This window comes from Mastomys coucha, unplaced genomic scaffold, assembly GCF_008632895.1.
Source record: "Mastomys coucha isolate ucsf_1 unplaced genomic scaffold, UCSF_Mcou_1 pScaffold7, whole genome shotgun sequence".
Taxonomy (NCBI): domain Eukaryota; kingdom Metazoa; phylum Chordata; class Mammalia; order Rodentia; family Muridae; genus Mastomys; species Mastomys coucha.
In genome coordinates this window covers 106,457,057-106,481,342 of record NW_022196913.1, presented here as the reverse complement: position 1 = coordinate 106,481,342, position 24,286 = coordinate 106,457,057, and the positions used below count along the sequence as shown (strand labels likewise).

General features: G+C 43.8%; 1 long non-coding RNA gene and 1 pseudogene across 1 annotated transcript in view; both read right to left on the bottom strand.

The window, feature by feature from the left end:
* LOC116081888 overlaps positions 1-24,286 on the bottom strand; it is an 84,811-nt gene that overhangs the window by 1,593 nt on the left and 58,932 nt on the right. The gene's annotated exons all lie outside the window — the stretch shown is intronic.
* Positions 12,632-12,780, bottom strand: LOC116082958 (annotated as a pseudogene).

The window sequence follows — 24,286 nt, the reverse complement described above, 5'->3', positions numbered from 1 at the left end:
TGGAACTCACTCTGTAGACCAGGCTGGCCTCGAACTCAGAAATCACCTACCTCTGCCTCCCAAGTGCTGGGATTAAAGGCGTGAGCCACCACCGCCCAGGTAGGACCAGTATCTTGACTCCTTCAGTCTGCACATTGAGTCCTCCTGAACACTTTCTTGAAATACTGATGACACTATTCTTACCTGCTCCCCTGCGCAAAGGATCTGCACTCATTTCTAGTTCCTCCATTTGGAAATTTCCACCCACAGATTCTCAGCACCCTCCCTAATTCAGCCTCTTACACTGATACCCAATCAACTAGCTGGACCTTGCCCACCAGCCTTTCCTTTCATGTATACAGGGAATCAGAGAGGTGGCCACCTCTTCTTGTCTGCCACACACATAAACAAAGAAGACTACAAGTGCATGCCTCTAGCACCTTCAAAAGTATCCTCACATATTCTTGATTTAAAAAAAAATTGTTTTCCTCTTTTTGCAGTTACTAGCAACTCTTTCTCTGGTTAAGTATTTAAAGAATTTGAAAACAGGAGTCCTAAGAAATAGCTCCCTACCCCCCATGTCCACTCCAGCATTATTTTCAGCACCCAAACTATGTAAACAATTTAAACATCCATCGAAAGATCAATTAAGACATGCAATGTGGCACATATGAATAGTGGAGTATTACTCAGCTATCAAAAGGAGATTTGACATCTGTGATAACAGGAAAAAAGTGGGGTACTTCATGCTAAGTGAAATAAGCCAGAGAAAGAAACACAAACATCACTGGAGGCTCTTGAGAAGTATGGCTTGCTACAGTGCACCAGTAGGATGTGGCCTTGACTCAAAGGATTTATATTTCAATCCTATAAAATACATGGAATTAACCTTAACATCGCCCAGTGTAAGTTCCTATCCCTTCATCTCAGATTGAATTAGATCCAATTCTTCACACCATAGGATTGCTTTGACGTATACTGGCATTTTAGGTGCTGTGGGCAGGAGAGGGACCTGCAATGGTAACTGCTGCCACTAGGCTTTGACTGAGTCCCCAAGGAGACTTCTGGTCCTTCATTTCAGGATCCAGCCCTCAGCTCAACCTGTAAACAGGATCCAGACTCAGTCAGACCTACAGAGTGAGCCTCGACAGAGTATCTAGTCAGCTAGAAAGCTAATGAACAGGGCAAAGTGAGTGGAATTGATACATCCATTTGTTTGTTTGTTTGTTTGTTTGTTTTATGTTGTTGAGATTCAGATTGCTCCAAAGAAGAAGAGGCTGGGTTGCTGGTGAAATGAGGGCAGGCAGTAAGGATTCTGATGGATGCTTTACATCATGCTCTGAATCAGAAATCACAATGGTGGTGGAATTCTTCCATTCACAACAGCATATGCCAAACGTGGGTTGTTTATATTGTTATTGGGTAAATAATCCAAATGTGTCTCTGATGTAGTGAAAAGAGGAAGATGACTGAATATAAACAAAGGAGGCAATGTGAGTTATCTTACTCCTCCACTCCACCCTGCCCCCAGAGCTCCAGTTACATAACCGCTCTACTTGAAACTGACTCTTGAGGTGTCAGAAGCCTAGGCAGCTTTCAAAGTTGTGGCTGAGTCCTGTCTCCATGTCTTCTCTGGCTTCTCCTGGCCCCACTAATGTCTTACTATATACTTTAAGTGCCATATTGCCTAAAAACGTTTCCCTATGCAAATAGTTGCGAAATCATTCACACTCTGTGCAAAGACAGGCTATCCCTGTTCTCCAAATATCATATCCTCTTTGATCTGATCCTGCTTCTGTAGACAGAGTCAGCCATTCTCTCTTCTGTCTCCTAGAGGATCTTGTACATAACCTTGTGAGCATGTTCCACAGTCAATAGATGCCTTAATAACCACTCAGTAAAACATTCTCCTGGCATTACACCCTCGTGGAGTCCTTTCCTACTCACAGGTCCTAACAAGATGGTTTTCACTGCCTCAGCTTTAGAACCAACCCTTAATTTAGCCCTGTGGTTCAACTTCCTATCCATTGGAGGTCCCTCCAGTCACCGTGTCATAGGCCAGTCCTAGAAACCAGGTAGAGACTTGCATGCAGGAGAACTGAAAACAATCTGCCAATCCTGCGACTCTCTAGCCAAACCTCTCAATGATTCATTCCATCTAGCCATCCAGAGGTTCTAGCCCCCATCCAGCTATTGGGTGAGACTGGAGGTGATGGTAAATCTACAAACCCTTGCAAATGATTAAAGGATACCCCCTAAGTGAATGAGTTTGAGAATGTTTTGGTACAGTGCAAGGTTCCCTGTTGCAAAACACAAACTTGGAAGAGTGAATATCAGAGAAGGCCATAGAACCAAGATTGAAGGCTATATATCCAATAAAGAATCTTAATTAGCACTTAATTGCTCTGATGGAGAGCCTTTGCTTATGCTGTAAGGCACGGATGCCACACCTCACAGCACACGCATCATGGCTCAGATATATACCCTGCTATCTGGAAGTTGCCTCTCCATCACCATCACTACGATTAGTGATTCCAGCCTCCATCCCTCCTTCATCACCCAGCCTCATCCCTCCTTCAGCACCCAGCCTCATCCCTCCTTCATAAACCATTTGAAATCCACATGTGTAGTCATTACCTCTGATGAACAAATTCTGCATCTTGAGCTATACCCTACCTTTAGAGCAGCGGTCCTCAACCTTCCTACTGGTTCTGGCCCTTTAATACAGTTCCTCATGTTATAGTGACCCCACCACCACCACAAAATTATTTTGTTGTTACTTCATTACTATAATTTTGCTACTGTTATACATTGTAATGTAAATATCTGGTGTTCAGGATATCTAATATGTGATGCCCAATATGGTCATGATCCACAGATTGAGAACTAGTGCTTTAGAGAAAGCTCAGAATGAAACGACATTCATTTCTTCTGCTTGTTAATTAATATACACAATCACAAACTTTGTAGCTGCAGTGAAGCAAACTGACTATTTTGCAGTCTGCAGGACAGACTTTTGCTGAGCTAATAGGGTATTCATGGGCCTGTGCTGTTCTGGAATGAATAAAGAAGAATTTACCTATTTTGTCCAGATTCCAGAGGTTGCCTCCATTCCTCACCCTGAAGCCTCCTGCTCACCATCCTAGCATGCTTTCTTTCTCACATCTTTCAATCTGCTTTTCCTGATTCTCCTTCCTTATAAGGATCCATGCAGCCAAATTAGGTCTACCCCAATAATTCAAGCAATCTTGCCAACTTGTTTTCCTCAGCCACAGTTTGACAATATGGATCAGTGGGTAGGTGTGTCTGCTACCAAGCCTGATGCCCTGGGTGAGATCCCCAAAACCTACACAGAGAAAGGAGATAAGAGACCCTTACAAGTTATCCTCTGATCTCTACATGTTTACTGCACCCACATCTACATGGATCAATCAATCAATCAATCAATTAATCAATCACTGTTAAAAATGTTAGCTTTTAACCCCAATATATCTACACAAGGTATGTGTCAACATTCACAGCTGTGTATTCACAGGTTCTAGGGACTGTGATATACGCATCTTTGGGTGGCCATTACTCTGCTAACCATGGTAGGTTTCTGACTTCAATCTTAATAAGATTGACTGCAAAAAGTAAAACACACCACCAAAGCTGGAATAGCCCATAGACGACTGCTCACTGGAGGCACTGTGATTCTCTCTCTGGATTATGTACTCTACTCTCTCATCACGGATGCAAACAGCCATATCCTTTGGTTGAAATCCTTCAGGTGAGGTATTCAAAGTGGCCATGGCACTCTGGGCAACAGTAACATTGTTGGTAGGATGAGGGTCCTTGTTGATTTTCAGCTTTCCATCTGCCACAGTCACTAGCAAAAGACAGCTTCTCCACCACCTGCGCTCCTAAGGCAGGCAAAGACTCCAGGGCCCATGATGAGCAGCAGTGAGTTGTTTAAGCCACTAAGGTTTGAGGACATAGACCTGCCTACCCCTAGGTTTACCAGATTTAGAGCAACCAAAATCATGTCTACTATGACATTCTTTTCTGACTTTCTGTGTCTGTGTTTAAGAATTCCCTTCCACTGAGCCACTGGGCTGTCTTGTCCAAGATCCAGTAACAATTAATCTGAAGATTAGTAATTATACTAAGATCTTCTAAATCCAACCTGATGATTCCCCCATAATTTCTGAATACATGTGTGTACACATAGGCACACACACATAGGATAAAGCTTTCCTTCTCCTATTCACTGCCTTCTATGTTCCCAGTCGCTTGTGCAACCTCAGGCCAGGGAAGCCAGTGGAGCTCTGCAAGGAAACAGAAACATTAGCTCTAACTCACTACATAGCTCAAAAGCCTAAGTGGGGATGAAAAGCCAAGTCGTCTGACAGGCAAGAGAGATGCCCAGCTGAACAAATAGAGCTGACAAGCTGGTTATAATCATGTCTGCCACACAGCTCTTCAGCCCCAGGAAATGGAAGAAGACAGATATTCAGGCAGCTCCAGTTTTGGTGAAGCAAGCTAGTTAGTGGCCAAGGCAGTCCTCTCACACATGTATATTTGCTAGAGAGGACTTCACTGGGTTGGCTCTTTGACACACAGCCAAGCCCCAAAGCCAGGTTGCAGGAATAAGTCAAGATATATGTGCAAGAGTGTGGTATGGTATGTTCCTGGATTAAGCAGGGGAACACAGTATGCCTTAAAAATAAATGAGTCCAGAAACTTCTAACAGTGTACTTAGCACAGGGGTCTTTTGGGGGAAAGCAGGTAATTTAGAGATTCTAAAAAGTGAACAATACATAATTGTCTGTCACTTTATTTATCATTTAGGAACAATACATACCCAAGTTAAGACCTTAACCCTTGCAAACAAAAGACCAAAGTTAAGCTTCATTCCTCCTCATAGCTTATCAAGGTTTTCCTTTCTTACACTTAGTGCCATGATGAAGCATAAATGTTATTCTTCCAATACATTACATTTTAACTCATCCTATCTTTCAACATAAGTCAGGGAGGGAGACAGTTCCACAGGGAAGTTGCTTGCTGAATGTGCACTAAAACCTGTGTTTTACCTAAGTACCCATAAAAGAAAAGTCAAAGTATGGAGATGCATAGTTATAAGCCCAGAGCTGAGAAACTGGTTAGCAGCCCAACTGAATTAGCAAGACTCATGTTCCAATATCAGATATTATCTCAAAAATAAAAACAGAAAAGAAAACAGATGAACAGGTCTTGAGGAACAAAACCCTTGACTGTTCTCTGATGTGCACACACATACATGCACATGCACAGACATGCAAGTGTAAAAATATGCATGCATATGTAATGCATACACACATACACACACAAATACACGTACATTCATACATGAATAAAACCTTAATGGATTGACTTTTAGAGGAAGTAAATATGGCACAACCTGTGTCCATAAAGAATCTCCAGCTACTGCAGGTACATAAAATGTTAACCTGTGACCAGTGGCCTCCAAAAAGGGAGAGGAAGCATATTTGTTGGCCATAACAAAATAGCCATTAGGACAGAAAAAGAAAATGTTAGAACTTTTTCCATTTACTTTTCTGTCTTATTTCCTAAGTTTGTGTTTTATACCTGTTTTATATCACACAATAAAGTCCTAAGTGGCACTTGTAAATAATAAATAAAGTGACAGAGCAAGCATATATTTTGAAGCAATGATCTGAAATATGTGTGCTGACAAAATGTATAATCAAAGCCCCAGAGGTAGCTATAGATTCTACATTTCCTGGTTAAGTGGACAGCAAGATAAGAGCACCTGATTCATCTTCATCCACCTTCCAATGGAGTTACTTACAAAAATAGACTCAAGAGAATTAAAGGTGCAGCAATACTGGAACCCAGAAATAATGTCCAATTATCCGTCAGAGCCCAGGAGTAATTTCTACTAAATGGAAATGACTGGGGCCATGAAGCAGAACAATAACGCTAGTGGGTCTTGAGAAGACAGGTGATTTCTGAGCACCCTCTTTTCACACTCATACCTGAAACCCAGCTTCTTTGCCAAGAAGAAGCTCAGCAGGAGAACTATATTAAGTAGTTATATTAAGTAGTTAAGTATATTAAGGGTAACCTGATGTCTAATGGCTTAAGACAACAATAATTATTTATTATCTCGCATGGGTCAGAACACAACTGTAGCATGGTGTGGATAGAAATCTCTCAGGTCCCTGTTGTTAGACACTGGTGCTTTGTCATCTGTCAGAATGGATAGGGTTAATTCACATCCTGGCCAACCTGAAAGCTGCATTTTTGTTTCATCTGTGTGATGATGAAACACACAGATCTACTTAAACATCCTTACAACATGGCAGTTAACACCTCATGAAGAGAGTGATGGAAGAGGCTAGGCTGGTCACTTGTGCATTGTTATGACTCAAATATGGGCCCCCTTCAAGAAGGAAAGATTTTTCTTCATGATTCTACCAGCTCTGGGCCTGTGGTGAGGACAAACCTCATGGCAACAAAAGTGAATAATGAAAGATCATCAATTATGGCATGCAGCAAACAGAGAGGGAGAGGTCACCAAGGACCAAGTATGAGAACATAGAAAAAACCTGTTCCCAACTAGGCCCAACTTCCTAAGGCTTCATCATCTCTCAGAATCATGCTGCTACTGTTATAATAGCACCAAGTCATCCCAAGGACATTTCATATGGAAACATGGGTCATGGTGGGGAATCAGAATGTATTTTAGACCTATCCTGGGGAATGGTACACTGCTACCTCCACCATACCCTATAGGTCACACATCAGGCCTGGGTTCAATATAAGAAAGAACTCCATGGGGCATGCATACCTGTAAGCAGACTACTGGGGTCTTAGAAGCCAATTCACATGGGTTATCTCATAAGTTGGTCTTCTTTCCATGTCTGCCATTTGCATGTTCACATGCACAACCTCTATGTATATCCCTGTCTCCCTCTGTTCCTTCCTCACTCTCTCTGAATGACTTCCCCTCTTCCTCTTTGATAACATGTATGGCTTCCATTGGTTTTTACATGTTTACATATTTTATAATAATGTATTAAATGTTTGCAAAAGATAAAATATTTTATTAAGTTTAACCTTATAAGTAATGAAATAACAAATGGAAGATGCACACTTCAGTAGGTCTTCTGGGATTGAAGAAAAATTAAGGCAACAAAAATGGTACCCACAACAGCATCTTAGACAAAACAGGAAAGCTAATTTTATTTTTGCCTACATGTATCTAAGCATACTCCAGAAGAGTTGCCTTTATGGTTGCTCTGAAACTTGAGTTACAAGTGGTTGTAAGCATCATGTAGCTGCTAGGAACTGAACCCAAGTCCTCTGTAAGAGCAGCAAGTGTTCAACCTGCTGAGCCACCTCTCCTGATTTTATTTTCAAAGATTCTCCTTTGTAGTTCCCCAAAACTCCACAGCCTCCATGGGCAGAGGTCATTGTCTTAAGAGCCTGCAGCCAAGGAACAAGTTGTGTGAATTTGCAAACCCAAGTGATGCTATCTTCTTTCCAGCTGGCAATAGATGAATTTTCCCTCCTGATGCCTGTTTATTTCAGCTAAGCCACTTCAAAGTAAAGATGACATTTAGAACCCATTCCAGTTTCACTCCCTGAACCAGGAAGGGATCTTAATTGCAAACAACTTAATTTATCCCACCTAATCTATACCTGAGGGGAACATATTAAAAATGGTTCGACAGTTCAGAACATATTTGAAAAGAGCAAAGAACTAGCTGAGTCTATCAAGGCCGGACAAATGGGGGTTTTCCAACAGAAGCACAACAACCATCACTAAGCAGTAGCTGTAGGTATTAGAGCCAAGGGGGCCCACCACATTTAGTGTAAGAATCTTCTTGGAGCCCGTGAAATTTCTCAGTCGAGAGAGATGCCTGCTGTGCATGGCAGATGACCTGAGTTCCATCTCCAACAGAAGTATGGGAGGAAATAACTGAATCCCAAAAGTTGTCCTCTGACTTTCACAAGTATGACTTGGCACATGCACACACAAGTATCATACACAGTGATAAATAACAATAATGAATACAAATTAAGCAAAGTGTATTTAAAAAGAAAGAATTTCCATCCTGATCCCAACCTGGCATCGCTCGTTTCTGATCCCAAGCCTCCAGCAGGTCCATCTGACTGAAGGGTCTCTGATTCCCTGCCCTTACCCTAGCAGAAAGCAAGCCTGCGAATGCAAATTTCCTGAGTTGAGAAAGCAGGAGTCATGATGTGAAAAAGAATTAAGATATACCACAGCCACTGCGAGGATAGTGAACAGCTGCAAATGACATGTGTCAACTGCAGAGACAAAATCAGCATACAGGATATAAATTAGTGAGAAGGAGAAGGCATGGTACTCTCTGCCATCAGCTGCCTACTCACACAGTGAGGAAATCACCACGACAGATACTGGTCTTGCTAGCCTTGTCACTGACTGTCACCGGAAGCGTACGCACATGCCTACTGTTGTAAGAGACATTCTCATCCATCATCCCATCGGGTCTCATGAAATCCCATAAAACTAACTGGCTCAGAATTGGGAGCCTCAGAGAGAGAAACGATAAGAGGGCACCAAGGGTGTCACCAAGAAAGAGCAGCACTAAGTAGCTGGGAATACAGAAAAGGTGGGTGTCCCCCTAGCACCCATAGTTGCAAATTTACAGAGGTGTCTCTGTGGTTTAGCTTGCATCCTTACAGACTGTACATGAACCTGCCTTGATTGGTAGCCATCTTTTTGTAAATTTCTTTCATATAGACTACAGGAACACAAATGCTTTTTAGCTAGCAAAATACCTCTAGGGGTAGGAAGATAACCTAGTCAGTAAAGTGCTTGGATTAAAAGCTGAAAAACTTGCAGTCAACCACTTGTGATCCCAGTACTGAGAAGGCAGGACAGACAGATCCTGGGGATTGCTGGACATCCAGCCAAGCCCACCTGGAAAGTTCCAGGTTAGTAAGAGAACCTGTATGAAACACAGAAAAACTGGATGACTCCTGAGGAACCTGACCCAAGGTTGTCCTGTGGCTGCAAACATACATGCACATACTTACATACACACACACATACATACATACACACACGCACGCACACGCACATACACACCTTCCTCTTCTTTCTAATCAAAACACTCACGATTACTGAGCAAATCTCTAGATAACCACTACCACAAAAGAGTTAGTGGCTACTCTGGCCCTTTGTCATTTTCTAGCCACCCAGACTTGAACTTTCCTTCCTAATTCAGTGATCTTTAAACTACTACAGAAGCCCAAGGAGAACAGATGGCCCAACCCCCACCCACTACCTGGATAGTCACGGGGAGATTTGTCAATCCTTTAAGAGGTGTTTGTCTAAAACCAGTAACATAAGGTTGATTAGTAGTAAATTTCCTTACTTTCTCCTCCCTCCTCAAGATTAATATCATCAAAGTAAGAATGACTACAATATTTTCATGATTTAGAGGGACATCATAATCAACAGACCATTAGCCATGATTTTATAATTTCCTGTCATAGGTCATCATGGAGGTGCCAGAAGTCTCTGTGGAGAGACCAAGTTATCACCACATACTTCCATACTGTTCCTCTAACCTACGCACCCCTTCATCCTCCTCTCCCTCCCTTTCCTCTCTCTCCTTCCTTCCTGACACACTTTTTTTCCTCATCCCCCTCCTGCTTCTCCTCACCTTCTTCCTCCTCCAGGTTGTATGTCAAGTTGCAGGAAGAACAGGAAAAGTGATCTGTCCCCAGAGATAGGGCTCATCTAGACTGTTTCACCTAGACTGTCTGACTACCCATACATCTGGATCTCCACCTTTGTCTTTCCCCTGTGTGACCTTAGAGCAATTCTCTTCCCCCAACAAAACCATTTAGGATGCTGGTTCCGCTATTGGCTGGATATATTCTAGAGGAGAAAGAGTTGCCACCTTCTGTGAATGCACTGACGAGCTCACTGGGCTCCCATAGTAGTCTCAGATGCATCATCACATAAATGGCTTTCATTAGATGTGAGGACTTAGACAACAAAACACAAAGGCATGAAAGGAGAAAGTGGACTTGTAGGGAGGATGTGTGTGCAAATCATGCCGTGGAATTGGAGAAGGTTGAGTGACAGTAATCAGAGCACAGTATGTACAAGTATGAAAGTGTCAAAGAACAAATTAAAGTTGTTTTAAAAGAACACAAGGTTCCTTTGTGCCTTTCAAGTCTCTAGATTCTCAGGTTAACAACTGATCAAATGGGACTTATTTGAATCTTGAAGTCAGACCCGGGATTCTAGAAAACTTGTATTTCAACAAGAGTGTAGCTTATATGCTCCATGCCAAGATCAGTCTCTGTCCTAGATCACAGAGACTCAAAGATGACAGCAGTAATAAGTTCTTTATAGGACATTGCATCTGAAAGGAGCTCCAACCTGTTTTAACAGCCACCCTTATCTTTGCAGACACCTAGGAATCAAGCTACAAACTGTGGATATCACCAATGTTGGTGCATGTGAATAAGAATGTAAAGAATCAGAGTGGGGGGGAGCTCTCCAAACTTCTCATCACAATTCCCTCAGTCAGAACTGCAGTTCAACTTGCAGGATCCCAGGCCAAAGCTTGTTCCACTCCATCACCCACCTGGCTGGGACAGAGCTGTGTAGACATAATCATCTGCTCTCATTGATTTTTGCCAACTGGTTTGATGCTGAGATGCTGGCAGGATCACTAGTGCATGCCCAGTTAAGCCCAGCCAGGGTCACCTGCATGGCAACACAGTGGCTGAGAGAGAAAGCAGTCTTCTAGCATCACCAGGAGCCACTGGAGGACAGGCTTGGAGCACCAGGTCCAAAAAGAAATGAGAACAGCGGCAAGCGTGGGAGCATGCCAGTCTGCCTCTCCAGCGTGCGAGCCCCAGGAGCATATGGCCTGTAATTAGCCACCCAGGAACTGGTTATTGAGCCACAAATGGAGAATTACAGCTTCAGGTAGGAAACAGCAACAGGAGACTGAACCCTGGAAGACAAGGGAAAACCCTGTTTTCACTTGAATGCCTTCAATAATCATAGACAGAAAAAGACAGCCAGTGAGACAGGCAGAGAGAAGGCTGCTCTGTAAAGTACAGGTCTGGAAGGTCTGTGAGGCCCCAGTCTTCCTTGTATCCCTCATAGCCCTTAAGAGTTGCAATATGTTGAAAGACCTCAACCTTTGGAACACATCAGAATTCTGACCCCAGTGACTCCTGTATTTCATGACTGAGAATCCACTTGCCTTATGTGAATTGATCCAAATCCTCCAAAAGGCATTCATCTAGCTTCTTTCACCACAGGGCTCCATTCCCTCTATGCTAAGTGGCTTCCCACATCTGATTCCAGAGGCCTTCACTTCTTGTCTGTGTCCTATCCCCTTAGACTGTCCCTTTGCTTGCCCAACTTCCTAAATTGGGACCAATACTATAGGGAAAATGTAATTGACTCTTTGAAAGCACTAAGAATGCCTGAGAAGACCATGTGTGCACATTAGAGTTTAGTGTTCTTTCTTAGTGTTTTTAGATTTTTAATTGTATGTATGTATGTGTATATAAATATATATGTATATATATATGTGTGTGTGTATGTGTGTGAAGTACCATGTGTTGGTTTGCATTTCATAATAATGATAAAACAAGGACAAATCTATCCATTGCTGTAGTTGGGTCATTACTTTTCTGAGATGAAAATTTTCAGTGTCCTTCCTTCTAGTCTTTGAAATCTCCAGGATATGGCTATGATATACAGTCACTCTGTGGTACAGTAGTATAACAGATTTATTTGTCCCAACTAACTGCTATTCAGCACCCACAAACTAACCTTCCCCTATGCTGTCCACCTGCCTTCCTTCCTCAGCCTCTGGCAACCACTCGCTTATGCTCAACCTCCATGAGATCAGCTGTTTCAGAGTTTATGGGTGAATGAGATCATAGGCTATTTGTTTATCTGTGAGTAACTTATCTCACCTAACAGTGTCTTCTGGCCCCATTTGTTTTATTAGAATAAACAGAATCTTACTGTTCTGTAGCTGCATAGTATTCCACTGTGTGTGTGTACGTTTTCCTCATCCATACTGCTGCTGATAGATAAATAGGTTGGAATAGGTTCTCTTCTTCCCTCTGTCCTTCCCTCCTTTCCTCTTTTCCTTTCTCCATTTCTTTTGGGGCTTTAAGGGGTTATTTTAGGTCTTAAAATCTGCTGTATAGCCCAGGCTCAAATTTGCAGTCCCCCTGTCTTAGCTTCCCAAGTATTGGAATTGCATGCATGCAGCAACATACTGTGCTCACCTACGTTTTGGCTACTGTCAATGACTGCATTGAGCACAGGAGTGTAGATGTCTCAAGAAGCAGGTTCTGCTCCCTTTGTGTGTGTGTGTGTGTGTGTATGGAGAGAGAGAGAGAGAGAAAGAGAGAGAGAGAGAGAGAGAGGGAGATTGCAAGGTGATGTGGAAGTCTAATTTTTAATGTTTTAGGACCTGTCCTACTGTTCTATACAGTGGTCGTAGGGCCTCTATTATATTCCCCACTTCTCAGATCCCTCTAGCAGGGCAGCATTCAGAGGATGATACACAGGGTCAACCACCAGGTTCTTTCCAGTTGTCCCTTCCCCTTCACTCACATGTCTAAAGGCTCTGTTGTGCATTTGATAAATCCATACTGAGGCCATGTTCCTCTCGCCTCCGTAATCTATATGAACCCCTCACTCAAGATTCAGATCTAAACTGATAAGAACAGATACTACACTTGATCTTAGCCCAAAGGCTGAGAAGACCAAAAGGTGGACATTTCATTCCTTCTTAAAAGGGGGAACCAAATACCCACGGAAGGAGTTACAGAGATTAACTATGGAGCAGAGACTGAAGGAAGGGCAAACCAGCCTAAATATAGCTATCTCCTGAGAGGCTCTGACAGTACCTGACTAATACAGATGTAGAGGCTCACAGCCATCCATTGAACTGAGTACAGGGTCCTCAATGAAGGAGTTAGAGAAAGGACCAATGGAGCTGAGGGGTTTGCAGCCCCTTAGGACGAACAACAATATGAACTAACCAGTACCCTCAGAGCTCCCAGGGTCTCAACCACCTACCAAGGACTGCACATGGATGGGTCTGATTGTTCTGGCAGCATGTGTATAGTAGAGGATTGCAAATTCGATCATCAATAGGAGGAGACGACCTCGGCCCTGTGAAGGTTCTGTGCCCCAGTGTAGGAGAATGCCAGGGCCAGAAAGTGGGAGAGGGTGGGGTGGCAGGCATGGGGAGGGGGGAGGCAACTGGGGTTTGTTTTTGTTGTTTTTGTTTGTTTCTTTGTTTTTCAGAGGGGAAACTAGGAAATGAGAAATTTACATGTAAATAAAGAAAATACCTAATAAAAAAAATACACTAAAAGATTCAGATCTAACCATAGCGCTTCAGGTGGAACCACTGCCTGATACAAATGTCCAATTGTTCCTCTCAAGTCTCATGATGGGGCTCTTAGCACTCTCCATCCAACAACTTGTGCTCATTTTCAGAACCACTACCTATTCCTCCCATTGCATTAAACAGCAGAGACCTATTAAACATTTATGGAGTAGGCAATAAGATGGGTAAAGGAACAATGTTTACTCTACACAGTCTCCAGTTTCCCCTGAGAAGGTCCCATCTCCCTCCAACAGCCATTCAATGTGAGCGTGACATCCCCGTACTCTCTTGCCAGTAGCTATAGACATTACCCTAAGTGCCATGTCCTAGGAGGTCAGCATCAAGGGAAAGTGAAAACTCTGACAGGCCTTGACTGGCCAGAGAAGAAATGAAGGGTATAAAGAAATGTTGAGTAAAGACCCCAGCATCAACACGAATGAGGATGGTACATGGTGTCCACATACTGGACACTGAAAGCTTTGACAACATCTGCATAGAAACTCAGGAGTCCCATTCTCCTCCCTTCCTTCCCACCATTCTCATCAAGCTCTTCCAAGGAATAATAACAAGGTTCACATCTCCCATATGCAACAGGTAAAGGAAGCAGAGTCTGGTAGGTATCTATCTCCTCCACAACTTCTTCTGTCCCAGCACTTTCTCCCTCCTTCAAGCCCGAGTCCCTCTCCGTTTCACAACAGGTTTTGTAAATTTTTTTTTAAAAATTGATCTCCTTCTTAAGGGTTCCCAAATAAGAGGAAAATGGGTGTGGCTCATTATTCTTGCAAAGCAAAGAAAAAAAAAAGTGTCCCACACTAATATATCTATTAAATTGTCTAAGAATAGGATCTAACACAGATAACCATGCCCTAAAGGGTTCAGGGTCTACTTCTGCTGCTTAAGAGCTGGGGGGGAGGTGGGCTAAATTCAGAGTACCTGCCAGCATGGCTAAGTGCAGTGTCTTCTGGCATGAGCTAGAAATTTCCAGACCAACTGCACATGGACTCATCTCCAGTTTGCCCTTTTTCTTTCTAGGGACAGAATGTGGTGTCTGCTTCCTAACTCTGCCATACCACCCACCCCCAAGTATACCCATTCATGGCTCATCTATTGCACGCTGGTATTCCACCCTGGCAATGCATCATGTGCAAGAGCCAGCCCTATTTGCCCCCTGCCTGTCTTTATTTGATCCAGTGTATACTTGCCCAGACATCTGTTTCTACAAAGCCCACCTGCTGGCACTTCCAGAACTGACACACCTGGACCTTCTATGCAGCACCTCTGGGGATTGCCCCCACACTAGGAAGCCACCATGTACCACCAGAAGGGAAAGATGGTATTGTCCAAAGCCTGCCACATCTCCAAAGACTCACAAGCATTGCACACCTGCCTCCTGTCCAAGGCCGTCTGCCTTCTGCCTCCTCCAGTGAAGCACTTCACCACAGAGGGCAGCAGGCTTTATCTAAAAGATGTCTTAGGTTTTGCAGGCCACAGCTATTTACTACGAAGATTCTCAGTATTGCTGCTGTGCTGAGAAAGCCCCAGGGACAAGGAAGAAGCCACAGAGGTGCTTGTGTGCTTTATTCACGAGCAGTAACATTTTAATTCTGCATACATTTTATATACTACATTTTTTTTTAATTTTCCTTTCAACCATGTAAAATGTAAAGACAATTTTGTCTCTTCTTTTTTTTTTTGAAGCACACCCAAGCCTTACAGAAATAGGGTGCTAGTCACATGGTTAAAAAAAAAAATAGGTACTAGATTGGTGGGGTTAGATATCCAATTCCGTTCTTGATGCTGCACCCTGGAGAGATACTGGCTCTGAAATCAGAAAGGTCTCAGTTTCTAACCTCACACTAAGCCAATTGACAGTGTGACCTTAATAGAGTTAAGTGAACTTTCTGAGCGTTAACGTCATCATTTATAAAAACAGCATTACCTGCCACCACCATAGCAGGTTCTGCACACACAGGCACACATACACACACACACACCACCCCCAAATACTTGGTGTTTTATATGCACAAACATGTGCGCACTGACACACACTCAAATAGTAGGCACTGTGTATCTCAATACTAGCTGATCTTTTTCTACTACTCCCAATTTCTTTTGCAGAGAAGGATCCAAGTTCTTTATGAGAAATGCATTGCGTCACTGTCTCCACAACACTTCTGATGAGTCCCTGTGCTCCATCCACGTGTCACGTTCCCTCCTCCCACAGGGAACCTCACTGCTGAAAACTAGGCCAGCCCTTTGAACCAGCTTCTTTCTCCCCAAGGGGAAATCGAAGCAGGCAGCAGGTGGGGATGTTTTGTCTAATCCTTGGAGTTGCTCCTCTGGGTGTGAGACTGACAGGGGCTGTCACAGAGAGAGGCCACACCCTGACACAGCCCAGTGGCTGTAGGGCGTCAGGCCCCATCAGTTTTATGGGTCAAATTGATCCCTGTTTACAGTCTGAGAGATTCTGATCTGACAGACATGGGTTGCTCATGGACTGCAATTAGACTCAAGGCAGTCTGAGAACAGGACAGGCTCTTCTTGCTGAGGAGGTTTCTGAACATGTCAACGACAGCTCTATGAACCTGAAGATCCAAGATGTGTTCATGGAGAAAGCAGGGTGCCAGAAGTGGCTTCTGACTGTCTGGGTCACCAGAATCAGAGTCAGGAGGCCAGGGAGAGCAAAAGCCACAGTACCTAGAATGCAGAGAGAGCTGTGGCTGGCAAAGGCAGAAAGCTATGACTAGTCACCATGTCTGATAAAGGAGAACAGAACCCAAAGTCAAGGCAAAGCCCAACAGGTAAATGCCCCTCCTTCCACTGTACTCAGCACCATCCAGACCAAAACAGTACACCAGGTCCTGCAGCTGTAACAAATGACAGTTCAACCCTTTAGGGAACTTGCTGTGTGAGCTGTTTGTCTTCATCTATAGACACTGGCCATTAGATGAGAGGAAATTAATTTAGGGAAATCGGTTCTCACATTCCAGAGGCAAGGAGTCCATCCTCGGGTCATCTGCAGACTGGAGACTATAGGGAGCTAGTAGTATAGCTTAGTCCAAATCCAAAACCTCCGAACTAGGTAAGTCAAATATATAACTCTCAATCTGAGATCAGCGATTCCGAGAGTCACTGCACAAGTTCCTGGTGTTCCAAGCTTGCTGAGTCTGAAGGCTGGAGTTGAACCTGAGAGAAAAAGAACACCTCTGAGGAGAGAGAGGGTCAGGGAGTAGCAAGAAATCAAGCAATCTGCCTTGTCTTTGATTTTACTCTCCCTGGAACCCTACACAATTGGATGGTACCCACTCATTTCAAAGTTGATCTCTACACATGTTGTGGATACACCCAGAAATCATCTGCACCAATTTGTCCATGCTTCTAAATCCAGCCAAGCTGACACATCAAATGAACCAACACAGAGGTGTTCACCACCATAGCACATATCCCCAAATGCACATCACTATATTCATGGGCACATATAGCCCTGTCCTGAGTCCCTTGCAATGTAGGATACATGGCTCAGTTCTTTAGTCTGTGGGTCCTCATGATGGAGATATAGCCAAACCTGGCACAAAAGAAGTATGCTATGATGCTACCAGCTTATGTATTTATTCCTCCTCAAAAGAGCAAGGTTTTAAAGGCTTAGTCACTTGCCAATAGCACTCCTGACAGGCCCCTTTGTGAGGTGGACCTAATGAGAAGTTTTTTTTGTGAAGGGGAGTGATTCTCAAAAAGTGATTGGCCCTCTTCTTCCTCTGTCCTTTTGCTCCCTGGCAGCCATGAAGTGAGCACCCTCCTCCACCACATGCTTCTACCATGACGTCTTGTCTCACCTTGCACCCAAAGGCAATGGAGTCAACTGCCAATGGAAAGAAACCTCCCAAACTAAGAAACAGAAAAGTTTCCTCTTTTTAACCATCTTATTCCAGATATTTTGTTAGAGTATCAAAAACCTGTATATGTGACCTATTGCTCCACTTGATGAGCAAGTGTTCTTTCACTGTGAGATGCTGGACCCAAAGTAGGGTAGAGCTATACAGAAGGACAGAGAGAACCAGAGTTCCAAAAAAAAAAAAAAAAGTTACCTGCTTTCTAGGAACACTGCAAAAGAGCTGAGTGAGAGAAACTTTTAACATGTTTAGCCATTGAGACTGGGAAGGTGACATGCTTCAGTTAATCTCTCCTGACTAATAAGCATGCTTAGAAAATACACAACAACAAGAGAGCCATAATCCTAGAGAATAAGATGGCCAGAGGAGGGAATTCGTATCTTTTCTTACTGAAGCAGTTCAAGATGGCAGCCCTCACCAGCCATAGTCAGAGATGTTCCAGTCAAGCATGGGCTATTATTGGATTTGTTTTCTCTGGGTCCCCCAGTGAGTCAGCCTGCTAGCCACTCCTGATCCTCACAGTACAAGGATTTTCCCTCACATCTCTACTGTCCCAAAAGCTTCCAGATAACCCTGGATTGTTTCCCAAGGGTCTCTTGGACCTGCCCAAGGTGACCTTCCTCTGCTCCTTAGGTTTTCCACATCCCCATTAGCTTCTAAAGGACATGGCAACCTGTGGTTCCCTCCAGTATCCAGGTGGAAACAGAACCAGGCAAGGTTTAGCTCTCTGCTGAAAGACCAAACGGAGAGCCCAGGTCTGTGCCCTCAAGTGCTGCTCAGGTGGGTAACAGCCTACATACATGCTCCCCATGGTCCTGCCAACTGTCCTGGCTCTCTATCTAGGCTGAGTAGAAAGCGTATGCACCACGGATTCTATTCCTTTTCCTCTTCTTGCATCCTTAATCCAGATATTACCATGTGGCTCTAACTGATAGGCTTTTTGTGACAGTTCTGTGACACGGCTGAGACTTGAAAATTTCTACACTGAGTCTTGTTCTGCACTGCTCCCCAAAAGCTTTCTGCATATGTGAACAAACCAAGGGACAGAGGGAATCTCTCCTGTCACAAACAAGTCTTGACTATCACTGTCACAATGAAAGTCCTGGTCAAGTGAGTGATGGTATTCTAGGCCACTCGAGCCAGACTGGATCAGAACAGAATACCATCCAGTTAACCCTTAGACCCATAAAAAATAATGTCTCTTGTCTTACTCAACCATATTTGGCAGTATTTGTTACCTGCAAAATAACAGGTACACACACATACAGCCATTACCCATGGGAAACTGGAGAATTGGGGAACCTAAAATTGTCCTCAGTAAAAATCCATCCAAAATTTTTTCCAAATTTTCTCACCTCTATAATGACAGCCCTCCCACCTGTGAGACTGGGGGCATTGAATGGAAAAAGCACTGTTTACTCCTTTTTATCTTAACCATACATGGGGTCCTTCAGGATGAAAGTTGGACTGAGGTATGTAAACCACTCACTATGTCACCATCACCCAGTTCTTCATCCCTGGTAAGAACAAGAAATCATAGGACTGGTGGGCTTCTGCCTGCCCTGCACACATGCACAGCCATGCATGCATGCACACATATGAACACACACAGAGACACATACAATACAGCCACCAGGAATCTCAGTGAAATTGTACATCAACACTGGGGCTGGAAGGTGAACACTTGCTTCTAACCCTGGTTTTGCCCCACTAGGGGTAATCCTTTTCTCTTGCCGGGTCTAGACTGTCAAACTGGAGATGTGTCCTGTCTATGCAATCCACAGTTCTAAGGGCTTCAATTCAGGCTTTCTATTTGCACTAACAAATCTTCATTCAACATTACTCATTTAGTTGACCATTTGGTATACAAAAATGCTCTCTGATAAGAACATATAAACATTCTAAGACTCACTGGAGAACAGTAACAGTTGGAAGAAGCCAGTGACTTGTTCCTTTCCTGCAGAAGAGACATCTGAGACTCAGAGAAGCTCAAACTTTCCATGACCCACCCTCAGCCCAGCCCTACACTTCCCTCACACTAGCTAAACCCACACCCACCCCACTCCCACTCCAGAGCACCAAAGACTTTTCAGCAATAATTCACTCTGATTCTCTGGCACTTCTGTTTTTCTAAAGTGAGATGCTGCCTAATGGAATCAGCTAGACCTTGGCTTGGAAAACCGGGGGGTCAAGATCTAGCGATACCCTGAAATCCCTCTGTGACCTTGACTTTCTCTGAACCATTTAATTATCCCCAGGAGCATCAAGCCTGACTCTGAGACCTCAACAGGGGTGCAGCAGAGATCAGATGTGTTTTCAGATATAAAAACGCTTTAAAGAAGGAAACCATCCAACCAATATGATTCGGTGCTTATCCTGTGTGCATCAAACCTCAGTCAGAGCAGAATTCTAAAGCCATCTGAACTCTCTAAGCCTTTAGAACTGTGGACAGGAAGAACAAGGTATGTAATTTTTTTGTTGTTGCTTTAGAAGCTCAAAGAAGGACTAGGAAATCGTGACTTCCAACATTCACAGCTTTGAGTTTCTGTGGACAGCTGGGCCTACAGATGACGTCATCTGGCATGGGTGAGAAAGCCTCCCTTCAGCAGAAAGGGATTTGCAGGAAGGAAATATCTGTCATCTTTGTGTAAGCAAGGGGTGATTAAATGCTCTGCACTTGATTATACACCTGTAAGATGAGGCTCCATCCCTCAACTGTCTGTGGGAGAAAGTACAGGGAGCCACAGGAGGCCATGTCCACCACAACCCTACATTAAAGCCTTACATTTGATCTCACTATGGAAAATACCCTAAGGTAAAAACCTAAGATATACATAAAGACTTAGAGACATGCTTTCCTATCTCTGTTCACTGTGTCAAGGAAGCACAGTCTGACACATAAGAGTGAGAGGATTCAATCAACTCACTGGTGCATCTGGATATGAGAACATGGTAGTGGTGTGAAGAGGATGTTTGCAGGGACTTTTAACAGCCTGGGGAATTGTTAAAGATGTTAACTGTGATGTGAAGGTATGTGAGCACCTGAAAATAATGGTCACACCTCAGGAGCCACATGAATGACTGAGAGGAAGACAAAGCATGAGGCTGGCAGACCAAATGAGGAAGGAGACCTCCTGTCAATCATCTCTTCATAATGTTTTAATCTTAAGATATAAAGGGGCCACCCATGCCCATGTAGTAAAGGGAACGAGGTCTACATTAAGACACTGTGTTGTAAGGTCTTTCTGACTCCAATGGGAAAAGAAATTGAGTCTCTCACTGGGAACCCTCAAGACTACTTTCACCTGGAAGGTTAAAATCAGAGTTGCCTTCCTGGCACCATACTTGGGCAGCTCCCACAGCCAGGGCGGTAATGACCCTGAAAAGCCAGACAAGAAGAAGAGGAGACTATAAAGGCAGAGAAAGGTCTAATGGGCATATTGCCATCCCAAATGATCCCACTCCACATCAGGGAGGTATCTGAGCCCTCCAAAGATAGGTCTTCAGGATAATAACGTGGATTGATGGCATCTGTGGCATTAGGGAAAACTAAACAAAAGATCCTTGGAAGCTAGATGAAACACATAAAATAAATTTTACTGAGAGAAAAATGCAGAAGCAGGACACTGTGCAGATAAAGTGTCTACATATCAGATTGGTGTAGGTGTTAGCCTAGCACCTCTGCTATAAGTTCCCATGAAGGTCAATGCAGCTGGAGCTCAAAGCTACTATGTAACTGTGACATTGAAATGCAGTTTGCAAACTGAGCATCATTTTGGTCAGGCTAGTAGGGATACTGCAACAAAGCCTCTGGCTAAATGAGTCCCATTCTTGGCAGCATATAGTAGGAAGGGGCATGGATCAATTGATGTCCTCATGATCTGAAGACAGATAAAGGAAGACTGATGCAAGGTTGTTTCATAAAGTACAGCAGCATAAGATCTGGATCTGTGAGTTAAGGGAAGTCGCCATGTAAATTTTAGCCAACCCTGAAGGATCAGGAGAAAGGAATGGGGAGGAAGGATGCTGTGCAGATAAAAAACAAAGAAACCTCCTGGTGTCCTCTGCATTTATCAGCCTCTCTGGAAGCTGGGTTTAGGCCACCGACTAGCAAAAGAAGATGGGAGCAGAGATGCATGTCTAGTTGTAGTACAAGAGATAAGAAAGTAAGTGTTTTGCCCATCACTCTACTTCCCTGCTCAACACGTTTTGAAAAATAGGCTGCTAGGGAAGCAGTACACCATGGAACTAGCTCAGCCTGTTGTTACTAGTGAGAAGGAAGTCCTCCTTCCAGATTCACTCACTTCCCCCCAGGACCCAATTTGGCCTCAAACCAGAGCACCAACCATCATCTCTATCTTAATAGCTGTCCTTAACCGGCTTCTCTCTACCCTGTTCTAACAAAGATCAAGTCACTCCATTGTCGAAACATAATCTGAGCAGGCTGAGACTCTGGCTCTATGATCTCTCCTAGACTTAAGTGGAACTATGCTGTGTGGTACAAGATCTTGCTCCTCCCTCTGCCCCTACATCAGCTGAAAGGACAGAAGAGTCAATTTTCCAGGAACAAATGGGCTAATGTGACAGGAAACAAGAAGCCCCAGGAGTATTCTGCCCCTTGTTACCCGTGAGATGGTTACACAGTGGTGCAGTAAGAAGATACTACAAGTGACCAGGTGTGTTCCCTTGTGATGCAGCAGTCACTCAAGAATGCACCTCCTGCTTCTGGTTCCCTATCTTACTCCTTTTCCTCTCTCACTGACATTCCTTCCTATTGCCCCAGGGTGACCCACCCAACAAAGCCCTAAGCTAGCTTGTCAGTGCTCTTTTGTGTCTACACAAAGCAGGGCAGTTAAGGGAATAGGACAGAAAAGAAGCAGACAATAAGCAGAATCTCTGGACATCCCAGAAACAGAAGGAAGAATCGCTAAGATCATGGCCGACATCACTTTACAGAGTTATTTTGCCCACTGCTATGATTTCACTTCTCCCTCTTTCCCATGGTGATTAGCCGGAATACCTGTAACATGGAAATACTCTAGAGAATCACATTCCAAGGAAACAGGAAATATAGATATGGATACTGAAGGGATTCTATCTAAATCAACAGTTGACAGAGTAGAGTAAGGGAGACGTCTGAGTATTAGGTACTCCATGGCAGTAACATAATAAACCCTGAGCCTGTTGATATGCAATGCACATCATCAATAATGAGAAGAACTGTACATGCAGAAGAACTGAGTTGCTCACTATCACCCCAATTCAAGAAATGCAATTGTAATGGTTTGAGTAAGAATGGCTCCCATAGATTCATATACTTGAATGCCTAGTCACCAGGGAGTGAGCCTGTTTGAAAGGATTACAAAGACATGACCTTGTTGAAGTAGGGATGGCTTTGTTGAAAACACTGGGGGTGGGCTTTGAGGTTTCAAAAGTCAATGCATATCAAGCCCCATATCTTGCCCCTGTGTGTGTGTGTCTATCTTTCTCTGTCTCTGTTTCTCTGTCTTTATGGTTTTTTCTGCACTTGAATCAGGATGTAGCTCCAGTTGTTGTTCCAGTACCATGCTCCCCACCATATGATTATAATGTGCTAAGCGCCTGAATCTGTAAGCAAGCCCTCAATTAATTGTTTTATGCTAATTATTGTTTTATGTTACTTTGGTGATGGTATCCTCTTCACAGCAACAGAACAGTGGCTAAGACAGTCAGTCATGCTGCTATTTTAAAATCAAATTGAGTCCATCTCACCTCATCAGCCAAGAGAGGTGCTAAGCCTATTCTGAGATAAAGAATAGAGGAGACTCTACTGTGATGCAAACACTCAGTGTTTGTTGAGCACTTATTGCATGTCAGATGTTGTCCCCAACTCTAACTCATTTAACCTTTACAATATTTTGGGTAAGAGTGTTAGCTTCTACGTGTGATTGTGAAGAAACTAATTGTCTAAGGTCAAGAAGGTGGCAGGGAAAGATTTTTGACTCTTACTGAACCCCTAAGGCCATGCTACTGAGACTCTAAAGTGTACATGATGAGATTGTAGATTTCAGTACTGCTGGCTAGCAGCTTTTTATCCTCCAGCACACGGGTCCGTTCTGGAAAGTTCTTCCCTCCACTGTCTTTATCAGTTGAGTTTACCTCCTAGAAGCACAAGTTTAAAAGCACCGGGGTATAGCGAGCTAAGCCTTTGAGAAGTAGGTTCTGGACATTCAGACTTGTCCCGGAAAGTCTGTCTGCTTTGGATTCCTGTAAGAGCCGTCACCCAGCTCTTCCCAACAGCGCTTCTCAGTCCCGTTCAGTTACCAGTCCCCGCAGGTGTCAAGAACCAAGAGAACAAACACTAGGATCTGAACATACGGTGTTTTGTGTCACTTTCAAAGCCCGTAGCAATAGGTAAGACAACCAGATGTTGAGCCCCTAGGACCGGGAGCCCATTACTGTGGGCTGGGCGTGGCTTCTACAGGTTCAGTTCCCCCACACACACAAACAGGCTAAAGCTAGATTAAAATCAGTAGCCATCCTCCTCAGCAGGTAAGAGCAACAGCACCTTCAGTGGCTTCATTTCCTGTCTCATTGACAGAGATCCTCAGTTACCACTGTGCTGCTAACAGGGCCAGCCAGGGCCAGCCAGGGCCAGCCAGGGTTCTGCTCCCCGATGACCTCGCCTTTGTACAGAACCATGCACCCAGCACCTCTGGGCTCCGAACGAACGGCTTACTCTCGCCAAACATGCTGGCATTCTTAGTCAGAATGCTCGACCTTTGGCGGATATGGAAGTGGTTAAGATATTTAAATGTCTTTGTGGACCGGAAGGACTTTTTCCATGCTGAGACCCTGAGACACCCACTGATGACCATGGGATGACCAGAATGTGGCTTTGATGGCTCACGCTGCTGTGCCTTTTTATCATTGGCTTCTGATTCAAACCAGAAATAATTGATAATGTGAATTTGTGTTGATCCTTCAGTTGTAGGAAAGCAGTATGCA